Source organism: Triticum urartu, chromosome 7A (genome assembly GCF_056163025.1).
Source record: "Triticum urartu cultivar PI428250 chromosome 7A, HENAU_Tu73, whole genome shotgun sequence".
NCBI classification, from domain to species: Eukaryota; Viridiplantae; Streptophyta; class Magnoliopsida; order Poales; family Poaceae; genus Triticum; species Triticum urartu.
This window is the reverse complement of record NC_141879.1, coordinates 679,400,555-679,413,465: the sequence shown is the minus strand read 5'-3', so window position 1 is coordinate 679,413,465 and position 12,911 is coordinate 679,400,555.

The window sequence follows — 12,911 nt, the reverse complement described above, 5'->3', positions numbered from 1 at the left end:
AGCTTACTGCAACACCGTCCTAAAAATGTCAGCTCGGTTCGAAGGGCTTGAATTTCACCATATAGCCCGGGAAAATAATCAGGCGGCAGATGTCCTGGCATGCATTGGCGCAAAACACGATGTAGTCCCCCCCAACATCTTCTTGGAAAGGCTGTTCAAGCCATCCGTAGTATGGAAAGGGGAGCCGAACAATAATAGCCCAGACCCAACCGCATTGCCCGACACCGAACATTCTAACACAATCGGAGGCTCTGCCAATGAAATAACACCTTCAGCCCACATAATAATGGCCGTCATCGCCCCGTGGACAAAACCATTCCTCACTTACCTTACTAGGCAGGAACTCCCCGAGGACCAAAACGAGGCACGCTACATAGTGCGGCGATCCAAAGCCTACAAAGTTCACGAGGGAGATCTTTATAAGAAAAGCACTACCGGAGTCCTTCAAAGGTGCATCTCCGAAGAGGAAGGGCGGAACCTCCTGGCTGAAATTCATGCCGGACTCAGCGGTCATCACGCTGCAGCTCGGTCCCTTGTAAGCAAGGCCTTCCGCATAGGCTTTTATTGGCCGACGGCCCGGGCAGACGCCCAGGACCTAGTCCAACGATGTGCTGGTTGCCAGCTCTTTGCAAACCAAAGCCATATGCCACCCACCGCCCTCCAAACTATCCCCATCACTTGGCCCTTCGCAGTCTGGGGGCTTGACATGGTTGTACCCCTTAAAGGCGGAACCCACAAGCAAAAATACTTACTGGTCATGGTGGATAAGATCACCAACTGGATAGAAGCCAAGCCTATTAAGACGGCCAAATCCGGACCGGTGATAGACTTTATATCCGGGGTTGTACACCGCTACGGCGTCCCCCACTGCATCATCACTGATAACGGCACGAACTTTATGGACGACGAGGTAAAACTCTGGTGCAAAAACATGGGCATCAAGCTCGATTATGCTTCCGCCTATCACCCACAAACTAACAGTCAGGTCAAACGTGCAAATGGTCTTATCACGAGCGGCATAAAACCCAGATTAGTGCGGTCCCTCAAGGAATCTAACACGCACTGGGTAGAGGAGCTCGACTCCGTACTCTGGGGGCTGCGGACCACGCCCAATCGCACCACCGGATACACACCATTCTTTATGGTATACGGCGCAGAGGCAGTTTTGCCTTGTGACATAATTCATGACTCACCTCGAGTGCGCACGTACGAAGAAAGAGAAGCCGAACTCGATTGGCAGGACAGTTTGGACGCATTGGAGGAGGAGCGTGACGTGGCAAAAGCCCGTTCCGCATTCTATCAACAGCATGCTCGAAGATACCAAAGCAGAGAAGTACAGGCCAAAAATTACAACGTTGGCGAATTAGTTCTACGCCTGCCAGACAAGAAAAAGGACAAACTCAAGCCCAAGTGGGAAGGTCCCTTCATAATTGACCAAGTCCTGACTGGTGGAGCATACCGCCTGCGAGATGCATCGGATAACCGACTCGAGCCGAACCCATGGAACGCAGCCCGTCTCCGAAGATTCTATGCCTAGTGCCGGACTCTGTGTTCGTCTCCTTCCTCTGTCCATTTTTTATATACTGTCTGTCTTACATTTCTCTCCTTCTCCCCTTCCTTTCTCTTATAGCCTTTAAAGGCTCATCAAATGACGTGCTATTCGCACTCATTAAACCTGGGGGCTTCTTTTACCAGAAGCTTATTCATACGGGCTTCATGCCCAACACATGTGTGACACTTCCGCATGTACCTTTTATTTCACCATTATATGCATCGATAGGACTTAAGTTTTGGCCAAGCTGGGTTGCCTGGCTCATGTGCTTACCCCTACGTTCCCGATTATTCAGCTAGGCGGTAAAGGGAGCACCTCTGCGATTGTTACTGCCATATCATCTGGATGTGTACCTTAGACTGGGTGAAGCCGAAAGCTAGAGTTCTTAAGGGAATATTCGGTCGGTGACCTAAAAGATGATCTTTTTACTTATTTATTTATGCGCCCCCAGATGCTTTTTTCTGCGTCTTGTTCGCAGAATGGGCATGCACTTTAGGGCATGCCTCCCAGGGAAAGGAACCCCTAACGGAACTATTCTCCCCGGAAGATGTTTCTTACTAACCATGTAATATAACATAACTAGTCGGGCACTTGTCTGTTCACGCACTAATGACCCCTACGCCTGGTCTCCATGCATTCCCCGGTTCTTATATAACCGCATGGGAATTCGGACACACTCTGGACCGTCAGGTCCCGAGGCTGAAGCGAAAAGGTCGGCCATGACAAACGATCTACAATCCGGCTAGAAGGCATTATAAATGTCAATTAAATTACATAGTCATTCTGACTGATTGTATTCCTCTTCAATGGCATCCAACAGGCTGTCTAATTTACAGTCTTGCTGGGAATACTTTGTAGCCAATTCTACTTGGCCGTATACTAAGCTTACAGGGATCTCCTGCCCATCGGGCCCCACAGGACCGACCTCGGCCATGTGGTTGGGGTCAGCCTTTGTGTACCGCGTCTTCACCATGGCCCAGGCCTCCCTAGCGCCTTGACGGCAGGCCGATATCTTCCATAATCGGAAGCACCGTCGTGCTCCCTTTAGCTTCTCCGCAAGCTCTCCAAGACCTTCGGGCACGGAGATGGATGGCCACAGGGCCTGGGAAACGCCTCGCATCGCCTTCCGAACTCGCTCGAGCAGTTGCGAGAGCTCGGGAAGAAGGTCACCCGTAGAACCGGGCACCTCCTCTGGAGGACGACCTGTTAGCACACCTACACACATTACTCTGTTAGTCGACTTCCCCGCCGAACTTTTTTTCTCCAAAGGTTCGTTCAAGCACTTCCTAAATATGCCGCGCCGAAGCCGCTGATTCTCCTTAACGGAGTCTGACAGCTAGGCACGAACATCTTTCAGCTCGACGCCCAGCTTGGCATTGGCATCTTGGAGATCGTTCTTCTGCCGCCTCACATTTGTCAGCACCTTCTCACCAGCCTTCAGCTGGCGTAGGAGGTGTTGCCTTTCCGGATTCAATCTGACGCCATCTGCAATTTCATTTGTCAGATTCGCACCCATGTCGCGCTTTGCAAAATACTTATCTTTCGAAGTGTATATTACTAGAGGGGGTCTCCTTGGGCTCCCCTGCCGCGGCTAGTGCGGCCTCAAGTTGGGCTTTGCATTCTTCCAGCTCCTGGGACAGTAGGGAATTCTCTTATGTAAGAACTGCATAACATATGGTCCTTAAATCAGTTATTCTAACTATTTCAAGTCTCGGGGGCTACTGGTATATATATATAATTACCAAAATTTTCTTACCCGTATGTCTTTTACATATTGCTCCGTGGCTCTGGCTAGACCATTTTGAGGGGCACGGAGGTACGCATCTCCCGACTTGAAGGCATCTAATGCCTCTTGGGAGAAACAAGTGTCACGAAAAATTGTCCGGCGACGCCTGTGGTTCATGGCACTCTCCACATCAGAGTTGGTGGCAGACAACCTGTCCACATCCTCCGTCGGAGGAGCGTCCGGTGCGCGCCTTGTGTCCGCCTCCGCCTCCGGACCAGGCTTTGGAGCCTGGCTGGTGGAGGCGCGATTGGCAGCCACTCCGAATATAGTCCGGCAAGGTCTCTTTGTCCTGAAGAGAGCACGAGTGTTAATATGCCTTAAAGGTATAACACCTGGGATAAGGAGGCGCGCCATACCTCTGCGCTGACGCCTCAGTCCGGACTGCACCTCTTTTCTTCCCACGGGGCCCTGCGGCCCCTCGTCGGCGTGTCGCCGCAGGTTCGTCCTCCCGTCTCAGAAACCTCCCCTGCAAAGTTTTGTTGTAATCAGGAAACTGAAAACACGAGAGGGCGGACCCCTATTCGGGGTATTGGGACTTCGATCTCAGTTACCTGGGAGGCCGGGATTAGCCCTGGGTAATTGGCCGGAATGGCCACCAAGGCGTTGTCCTTGCTCAATTGATGGAACACTCCATCAATCAGCTCCACAGATACATCCGGATCCTCTTGAGAGGCCGGGTCGAGAGACCGTCCTGGGTCCTTGGGTTGTGGAGGAGGGCTGTTTATTTCTTTAACAGCCTGGCGCAGTTCCTGCGTTGAAGTCGCTAGACTGAATATTTAACGATGGGGATATAAAATGGATGGGCAAGATGCGACCACTTACCCAGCTTGGAGGATTGTACATAGAAAATCCACCCTTCGGGTCGACGTGGAGAAAATCCTCCTCTTCTCCCTTGTACAAAGCGGAGAAGGTCTTTGCTAGAGCCGCAGCCGAATCCGGCCCCTTACGGCCGTAGCGGGTGGCGTCGTCCTCCCCGTTGAAGTCCCACATGGGGTGGCCTCTATACTGTAGCGGCTGCACCCCTCGCATGATGCATACGGCCATGACCCCGATCATGGTCAGTCCGGAATGAGTTAACAATCTTATCCGTCCCATCAGGTAAATAATGTCCTTGTCACTTTCCCTCTAAGGGCTCCGTGGATGCCAACTTAGGCGCTTCTTTAGTGGGGCACTGTCGAACTCAGGGAGGCCGATCCGGACAGGATCCGGCAGCGGGACGTCCTCTATGTAAAACCATTCCGACGACCATTCCTCGGATGCCTTCTTTGGGGTTCCAGATAGTTATCCGGTCCTGGCGATGCACCACACTTCGGCTCCGCCCACTTGATATATTGACCCCTTCTTAGAACGGGGCACGAGGCAGAATAGCTCTTTCCACAGCCCGAAATGAGCCTCAACACCCAAGAACAGCTCACAAAGGGCTACGAAGCCCGCGATATGCAATACAGAGGCAGGCGTGAGATTGTGTAGCTGGAGGCCATAGGACTCCAGGAGCCCCCGGAGAAATGGATGGATTGGAAATCCGAGTGTCGGTGTCAAAACCGGCGGATCTCGGGTAGGGGGTCCCGAACTGTGCGTCTAGGCCGGATGGTAACAGGAGGCAAGGGACACGAAGTTTTACCCAGGTTCGGTCCCTCTTGATGGAGGTAAAACCCTACGTCCTGCTTGATTAATATTGTAGATATGGGTAGTACAAGAGTAGATCTACCACGAGATCGGAGAGGCTAAACCCTAGAAGCTAGCCTATGGTATGATTGTTGTTCTGTATGTTGTCCTACGGACTAAAACCCTCCGGTTTATATAGACACTGGAGAGGGTTAGGGTTACACAAAGTCGGTTACAATGGTAGGAGATCTATATATCCGTATCGCCAAGCTTTCCTTCCACGCCAAGGAAAGTCCCTTTCGGACACGGGACGAAGTCTTCAACCTTGTATCTTCATAGTCCAGGAGTCCGGCTGAAGGTATAGTCCGGCCATCAGGACACCCCCTAATCCAGGACTCCCTCAGTAGCCCCTGAACCAGGCTTCAATGACGACGAGTCCGACACGCAGTTTGTCTTCGGCATTGCAAGGCGGGTTCCTCCTCCAAGTACTTCATAGAAGATTTTGAACACAAAGATAGTGTCCGGCTCTGCAAAATAAGTTTCCACATACTCCCATAGAGAGAATAATATTTTCACAAATCTAATCTGCTGACGTATTCCGTAGTGTGACGCACCACGGCCAAGCCTTTATTCGAATCGTTTTATTATCCCACCTCAGCGCGTCATGCGAGGCGGTTTCCATGGCACGTCTTGTCGAAGCAGAGATCGTGTCCCCTTATTCCGGGATTCTCATCAATACGGGCGTGGGTAACCCAACCGCGCCATTGATTACGACGCTTGGGGATAAGCGAGTTTTACCAGGCTGGTGAGGACACATAGTTGCGTCCACCCATATAAGGGGATAAGGATCCACCTTTTCACCTACGCCTTCTTCCTCCTTTGCCTATCCATTCTTGCGCACCCGAGCTCCAGCGCCCAAGTCCGCACTCCCCACCTCAACCTTCTCCAGCCATGTCCGGAGCAGGAGGCAAGTGGATGGTCTCCTCCGTCACGGAGGGACACATCAAAAAACTGAGGAAGGCCAGATACTTATCCAACGACATCGCATACCGGCTTCCCGAAGAGGGGCAGCTCCTCCCCACCCGAAGGCCCCATGAGAGGGTAGTGTTCCTTCCCCACTTCCTCCGCGGACTTGGCTTTCCTATCCACCCATTCGTCCGGGGACTCATGTTCTACTATGGCCTGGATTTCCATAATGTGGCCCCGAACTTCATCCTCAACATCTCGGCATTTATCGTCGTGTGCGAGGCTTTCCTCTACATCCGCCCCAATTTTGGCCTATGGCTCAAGACTTTCAATGTCAAGCCGAAGGTGGTGTGCGGCAACCAGGCGGAGTGCGGAGGTGCCATGGTGGGCAAGATGCCCAACGTCTTATGGCTCGAGGGCTCCTTTGTGGAGACCCTGAAGGGGTGGCAATCGGGGTGGTTTTACATCACCGAGCCGCGTGACCCTGAGTGGATCGCAGCCCCCGAGTTCCGGTCCGGACCCCCAACGTGGCTCACGTCCTGGAAAGAGACGGGCCTGTTGTGGGGCAGCAAAGGAGAGGTGACTGGACTGCAAACATGCATCCAAACCCTGGCGGACAAGCAGCTCAGGCTTGTCAACGTAGTCCGGGTTATGCTCATCCGCCGGATCCTCCCGTGTCAACAACGGGCCTTCAATCTGTGGGAGTTCAACCCAGTGCAGCACCAAACTCTGAGCAGGCTCTTCGACACGATGTACGAAGATGTCTGGAAGGTGCTTTTCAAGGGCGCCGAGGCTCCCGCATCTGCTACCGAGGATCGCGGATTCAGCGCGCAGCGTCACGCTAGCGCGGTAAGTTGTTTGTACCTTTTACAGGGTACTAGTTTTTCATAGTTTAACTCTATGCGGGATCTAAGCTCCCTTACCTTTGACAGGTTTGGCAGGCGAAGTCCAGATAGATCGACTATCCGGCTCCTTTGCCCGAAGACCCATCCGATGCCCGCTTGGCGAAGCTGCTGGTTCTGGCACCCTATGTGGTGTCGGAGAAGAAGGCCAAGAAGAAGGCCACGGGGACTCGAAAGAGTGCCCGGCGCCCGGAGGTGTCGGATTCAACATCCGACGACTCCAAGACACACTCCTCCCACAAAGACGAGGAGGAGGAAGAAGAGACCTCTCCCCCTCCAGCGGGGGAAGGGAAGAAAAGGAAGGCCGCCCCAACTGGGGAGGCCAAAGGGTCCAAGAAGGGGAAAACCCTTCCTTCGGACTACTCCACCAACGCCGACGACGGTGAAGAGGAGTGGCTGCTCAGGGCCAAGCCCCTGGCGAAATCGTAAGTATCCGGATACCAGAGTAATTCATAGTATTCCTTTATTGCACAGCTTTCCCTTATGTCGAATATGAATATGCAACTCACCCAAAGACCGGCTTGACGCGTCGTCGAGCGGTTCACTAGACTCGTCGGATGTGAATTCCCTTCCGACGGCTTCCTCCCCCCGCCCTACGGACGACACCGAAGTGTTGTCCCAACAGGCTCCAAGCCAGGAGGAGGTGGTCCTGGAGGCGCCGCAAGGCGACCTCCCGGACTCCAGGAGTGAAAGGGATAGAACCCACAGGGCTCCAAGTCCGGCTCTAGGCCGGACACCGCTCTGGATCCTTCAAAGGTTCCAGAGTCCGGCGGGCGACCTCCTTCCAAGAGGAGCAAGACCTCCGTGCCGGTGACCCCCGTCCAACCGGAGGCGCCGGACAGTCTGTTGGAGGCGCTCAAAGGTGCCTCCACCGCACCATTATGAGTGCGGTGGTCCAGAAGGTTCAGTCCGCCAAGAGCGGACTGACTGAAGCTTGTACTAGCCTTTTAACAGGCTTTGAGGTACGTAAAGAATGTGTAAATAATATTAACGCATAGACAGTAGCCCCTGATGCTCTGTTTGGCGTTCGGGAAGAAAAGCCGAATAGAGGATCAAATAAAATTCGCAGGAGTCTAACAAAAAGGAGTCAATATGCGTATGCATGCTTCTCTGCTGGCGTCCGTCGTAGTGACTGCGGAAGTGGACACGCTAAAGCAGAACCTCAAGCAGTCCGAGCAAGAGCTCGGGCGTGCCAAGAAGCAGCTCGAGGAGAAGGAAGGTAAGAAATACCTTGTTTTAAATATATATATAAAAAAAGTGCAATTGCAAAAAAATGACAGGATCATCATGGCTATTGTAGGGGCCACGTCTGAGGTGGCGACCCTTAAGCAAGCGTTGGTCGAGGCCGAGAAGAGGGCGGCCACGGAGTGCACCGAGCGGGAGAAGTATGAGGCCGAGGTTGGCAAGGTGCGGCAAGAGCTCCAGGCTCTCATGGGAAAACATGAGAGTTTGGAGCTTGACTCAAAGACGCGAGCATCCGAGCTCGCGGTGGCTATTGAAAATGCCAAGTCTGCCAAGGCCGAATCCCAGAAGACCCTCCAGGAGTTGGATGAGGTGAAAAAGATAGCGGCAGGTAAGGCATTCTTTATGCAAAGCAAACACATAAACGTAAGTTACTTGTTACTTACCCGAATCCGGAGCTCTCCAGGAGCATTCGCAGATCTTCCCTGTAGCGTGTCCGATGCCGCCGCATTCTATCGAGCCGAGGAGGGCAGCTCGACGGAGAAGGTGTTCTGGTCTCAGTATGCTGAGGCTGGACACCCCGTGCCCCTGAGCGACCAGCTGAAGCAACTGGTCGAGCTTCACGAGGCGGCCGAACAGGCCATGAAGGGCCTCATAGTTCGGCTGTGGCATGGGGAGGCTCTGCCTGGGAGCTATTTTGGGCTGGTGCGGCGGCTGGTGGGGGCCTGTCCAAGGCTCGAAGTCATCAAGTGCTCCGTCTGCATTGAAGGTGCCCGTAGGGCCCTTGCCCATGCTAAGGTGCACTGGGGCAAGCTGGATGCTGAGAAGCTTGTGAAGGACGGGCCACCGCCGGGGAAGGAGCATCGCAAGCCCGAGAATTATTATAAGGATGATCTGAAGGGTGCCTGCCTTATGGCGGATGAATGTTCCAAGGATGTCATTTTTGAGTAAAACTCGCTCGTTTTGTCCTGTGCGCTGAAAACTTGTTCATATGCGCTAAGCAATGCTGTTGGAATTTAAAATATTACCTTCTGTGCGGCTGTTTATCAATTCTGAGAGATTGCGAGTCGTCGGCTTCTGCCCAAGTGCCGCTAGTGCTGGGGTGTTCGGGGATAAACCTGAGCGCTCTTTTTCTCATGTTTGGGTCCTTCGAGGGAGGCGCTCGGCACAACGAACAAGGCAATCAGACTATAATGCGTGAACACTCTCACTTAGCCATAGAATTCTATAATTTTAAATTTCGGCGAAGCCCGTGGTATTCGGAAGACCGAGTTCGGGGCGCTATCCACGCCTTGGCCGGACAGAGCCAACTCCTCGCTCTAAGCGACATAAGTCTTTAAGGACTCGAAGAACCTCTCGAACAGCGACCAGCTCTCGCTTCATCATGACAGTCAGTTTTAGCTTTCTCTACTGAGGTGCTCGACCCAGCTCAACTGGGGCACAATCGCAGTAGTTCTCCTAGTGCTACCTTAGCCTATATAGCGGAACGTAAGGCACCAAAACATAGGAGCCGGGCAAACCCAACTATTGACCCAAGACATGATTCGGAGCCGATGCATATAATGTTATATGTTCGGGGTGCCGCACTTGTTAAAGTGTTTGGACTTCTCACACCATATTGAGGGGTACAAAAGCCCCTGGCGTATTTTGGCCGTACCAAAGTGCACGCGTGCAACATGTCGATAAGGAACATATATTTGTAAAGAAAAAGATTAATGCAAAAATAGACAGAAGCTATGCATTGTTTATTAAAAGGGGCTGCAATCAAAGCAGAACGATACAAATAATGCGATAAGCAAAAGGTTGGACTATTTAACATGTCCGTTCCAGGGGCAGGCTGTGGAATGGTAAGCGAAACAGGTATACTGCTCATGATAGAGACCACCTGGGAGTTCCGTAATGTGGCATGGCTTGTCTGCTTCCCTGCTTCTTGCATCGTTTGTGCGGCAATTGAACTGCCGAACACGCCTTCAGAAGAGCAGAGTCCTGAAAGTAAGAGAAAATTAAAAAATCGGCAGCCCCTGGTGTAGTTTAAGCCGTGTTTCGGGCGTGCCATGATGGTGCCCCTCCCCCTGCACCCATGGTATTTCTAGAGCGTAGTTATGTACGCGAAGTACTGGTGTCGTATTTTTGCGAGGGCTGAGGTTGGGGCCGCATTTCTACGCCTGCTCGGAACATGCCAGGTGGTCTTGTTGTAGGTTACTCCGGGCGCGCTTGACGGTGTCCGGACGTTTAACGGCCGGACCGGAGAACTGCCTGGAGAGGCTGCTTTGTACTTCCACAGCAAGGGCCGCCGTGCTCTCCTCCGTTCGGAGAGAGCGTTCGATGTTTCCATTGACCGTAATTACTCCTCGAGGGCCTGGCATCTTGACCTTAAGGTATGCGTAGTGCGGTACCGCATTGAACTTGGCAAATGCGATTCGCCTGAGCAGTGCATGATAGCCACTTCGGAATGGGACTATGTCGAAGATTAGCTCCTCGCTTCGGAAATTATCCGGAGATCCGAAGACCACTTCAAGTGTGACTGAGCCTGTACAGTTGGCCTCTACACCTGGTATTACTCCTTTAAAGGTCGTTTTGGTGGGCTTAATCCTCGAGGGATCTATGCCCATTTTCCGCACTGTATCCTGGTCAAGCAGGTTCAGGCTACTGCCGCCGTCCATAAGGACTCTAGTGAGATGAAATCCGTCAATAATTGGGTCTAGAACCAATGCAGTGAATCCGCCATGACGGGTGCTAGTGGGATGGTCCCTTCGATCAAAGGTGATCGGGCAGGAAGATCATGGGTTGAACTTTGGGGCGACTGGCTCTAGCGCGTATACGTCCCTTAACGCGCGCTTCCGCTCCCTCTTGGGGATGTGGGTTGCGTATATCATGTTCACCGTCCGCACTTGTGGGGGAAAACCCTTTTGTCCACTGTTGTTCGGCGGCTGGGGCTCCTCGTCATCATCGCTATGCGGCCCCTTGTCTGTATTTTCGGCATTTAACTTGTCTGCCTGCTTGAACACCCAACAATCCCTATTGGTGTGATTGGCCGGCTTTTCGGGGGTGCCATGTATCTGGAACAAGCGGTCGAGTATTCGGTCCAAACTGGACGGGCCCCTAGGATTTCTTTTTAATGGCTTTTTCTGCTGACTAGATTTATAGCCTCTGAATCCGGCATAAACTGTCGTATCCTCAGCATTATCACCGTTAGTGCGGCGCTTCTGCTTGTTGCGACGCGACTTGCCACTACTGTCCCTGGTATCTTTATTACCAGGGTTCTTGGTCATATTGTTGCTACGAGCAAGCCAGTTGTCTTCTCCCACGCAAAAGCGGGTCATGAGTGTCGTGAGTGCTGCCATAGATTTCGGCTTTTCCTGTCCAAGGTGCCGGGCAAGCCACTCGTCACGGATATTGTGCTTGAAGGCTGCTAGGGCCTCAGCGTCCGGACAGTCGACTATTTGATTTTTCTTTGTTAGGAACCGTGTCCAGAATTGCCTGGCCAATTCCTCTGGCTGCTGAATTACATGGCTTAGGTCATCGGCGTCTGGTGGTCGCACATAAGTGCCCTGGAAATTGTCGAGGAATGCGGCTTCGAGGTCCTCCCAACAACCGATTGATCCTCCTGGCAAGCTGTTAAGACAATGTCGAGCTAGTCCTTTAAGCTTGAGTGGGAGGTATTTGATGGCGTGGAGATCATCGCCACGGGCCATGTGGATATGAAGGAGATAATCCCCGATCCATACCGCAGGATCTGTTATGCCATCATATGATTCGATGTTTACGGGTTTGAAACCCTCGGGGATTTCATGATCCATTACCTCGTCTGTGAAGCATAGTGGGTGTGCGGCGCCTCTGTACTGGGCTATATCACGACGTAGCTTCAATGAGCTTTGTCTACTGTGTTCGGCCCTACTGGATTTCTGTCCGGCATGACGGTTACCTTCTCGAGTCATGGGGCGCCCACGCGATCCGTAGATCGATCTTGTTTGCCTTGCCTTGTCCTCCAACATATCTCGCAGGTCTGGCGCATTTTCCCGTGCCTTGGTACGGTGTGCGGCTTGAGTGGAGGGCCGAGAGGCCTCTCTGTCACGGCCACGAGGTGGCCGGTCGGCCATATCAAGTGCTGGTGATGTAGGTTTAAGTGCTTCCTCCTCTAATAGGGATAGCAACCTGCGCTTTGGGTAGCTCTTGGAGGGGCGTTCGAGTTTATGCTCTTCAGCCGCAAGGACTTCAGTCCATTTGTCGACTAGCAAATCTTGATCAGCTCTAAGTTGTTGCTGTTTTTTCTTGAGGCTTCTTGCCGTGGCCATAAGCCTGCGTTGAAGACGCTCTTTCTTGATGGGATCCTTTAGCACGACGAATTCGTCGTCATCGAGGCTTGCCTCGTCTTCGAAGGGAGGCGTATAGTTATCGTCCTCGACCTCTCTGTCTGCCGCTCTCTCGTGAGGGCTGGCTTCTCCATCCTCCTGTGCTGAATCTTGCTGGAGGGGATTTTCTTCGGCGCTCTCCGAAGTATTATTATCTCCCGTGCTGGAGTCACCGTATTTGCTTTGGCGGGATTTTGAGCGGCGCCGCTGACGCCGGCGCTTAGGTTGTTTCTTGGAGGGGTCATCCTCCGTTGTTCCATCGCCGTCTTCTTCATATGACGAGGTGGCTTTCCTGGGCCCAATAGGCGCTGGTTCTTCATCGTCTCCTGCATCGGCGTCCATACCGTCGATGTCTTCGAAGTAGAAGTCGAGCATGTCGGTTAAATCGTCGAAAGTGGCTACAAAGTGGGTGGTGGGTGGGCTTTGAATTTCTTCATCGTCCGTATCCTAACCTTGCTGACCGTAGTCCGGCCAGGGCTCTCCTGATAAAGAGAGAGACTTTAGTGTCTTCAGAATATCACCGAAAAGCGAGTGCTAAAAGATGTCCGTGGCAGTAAACTCCATGG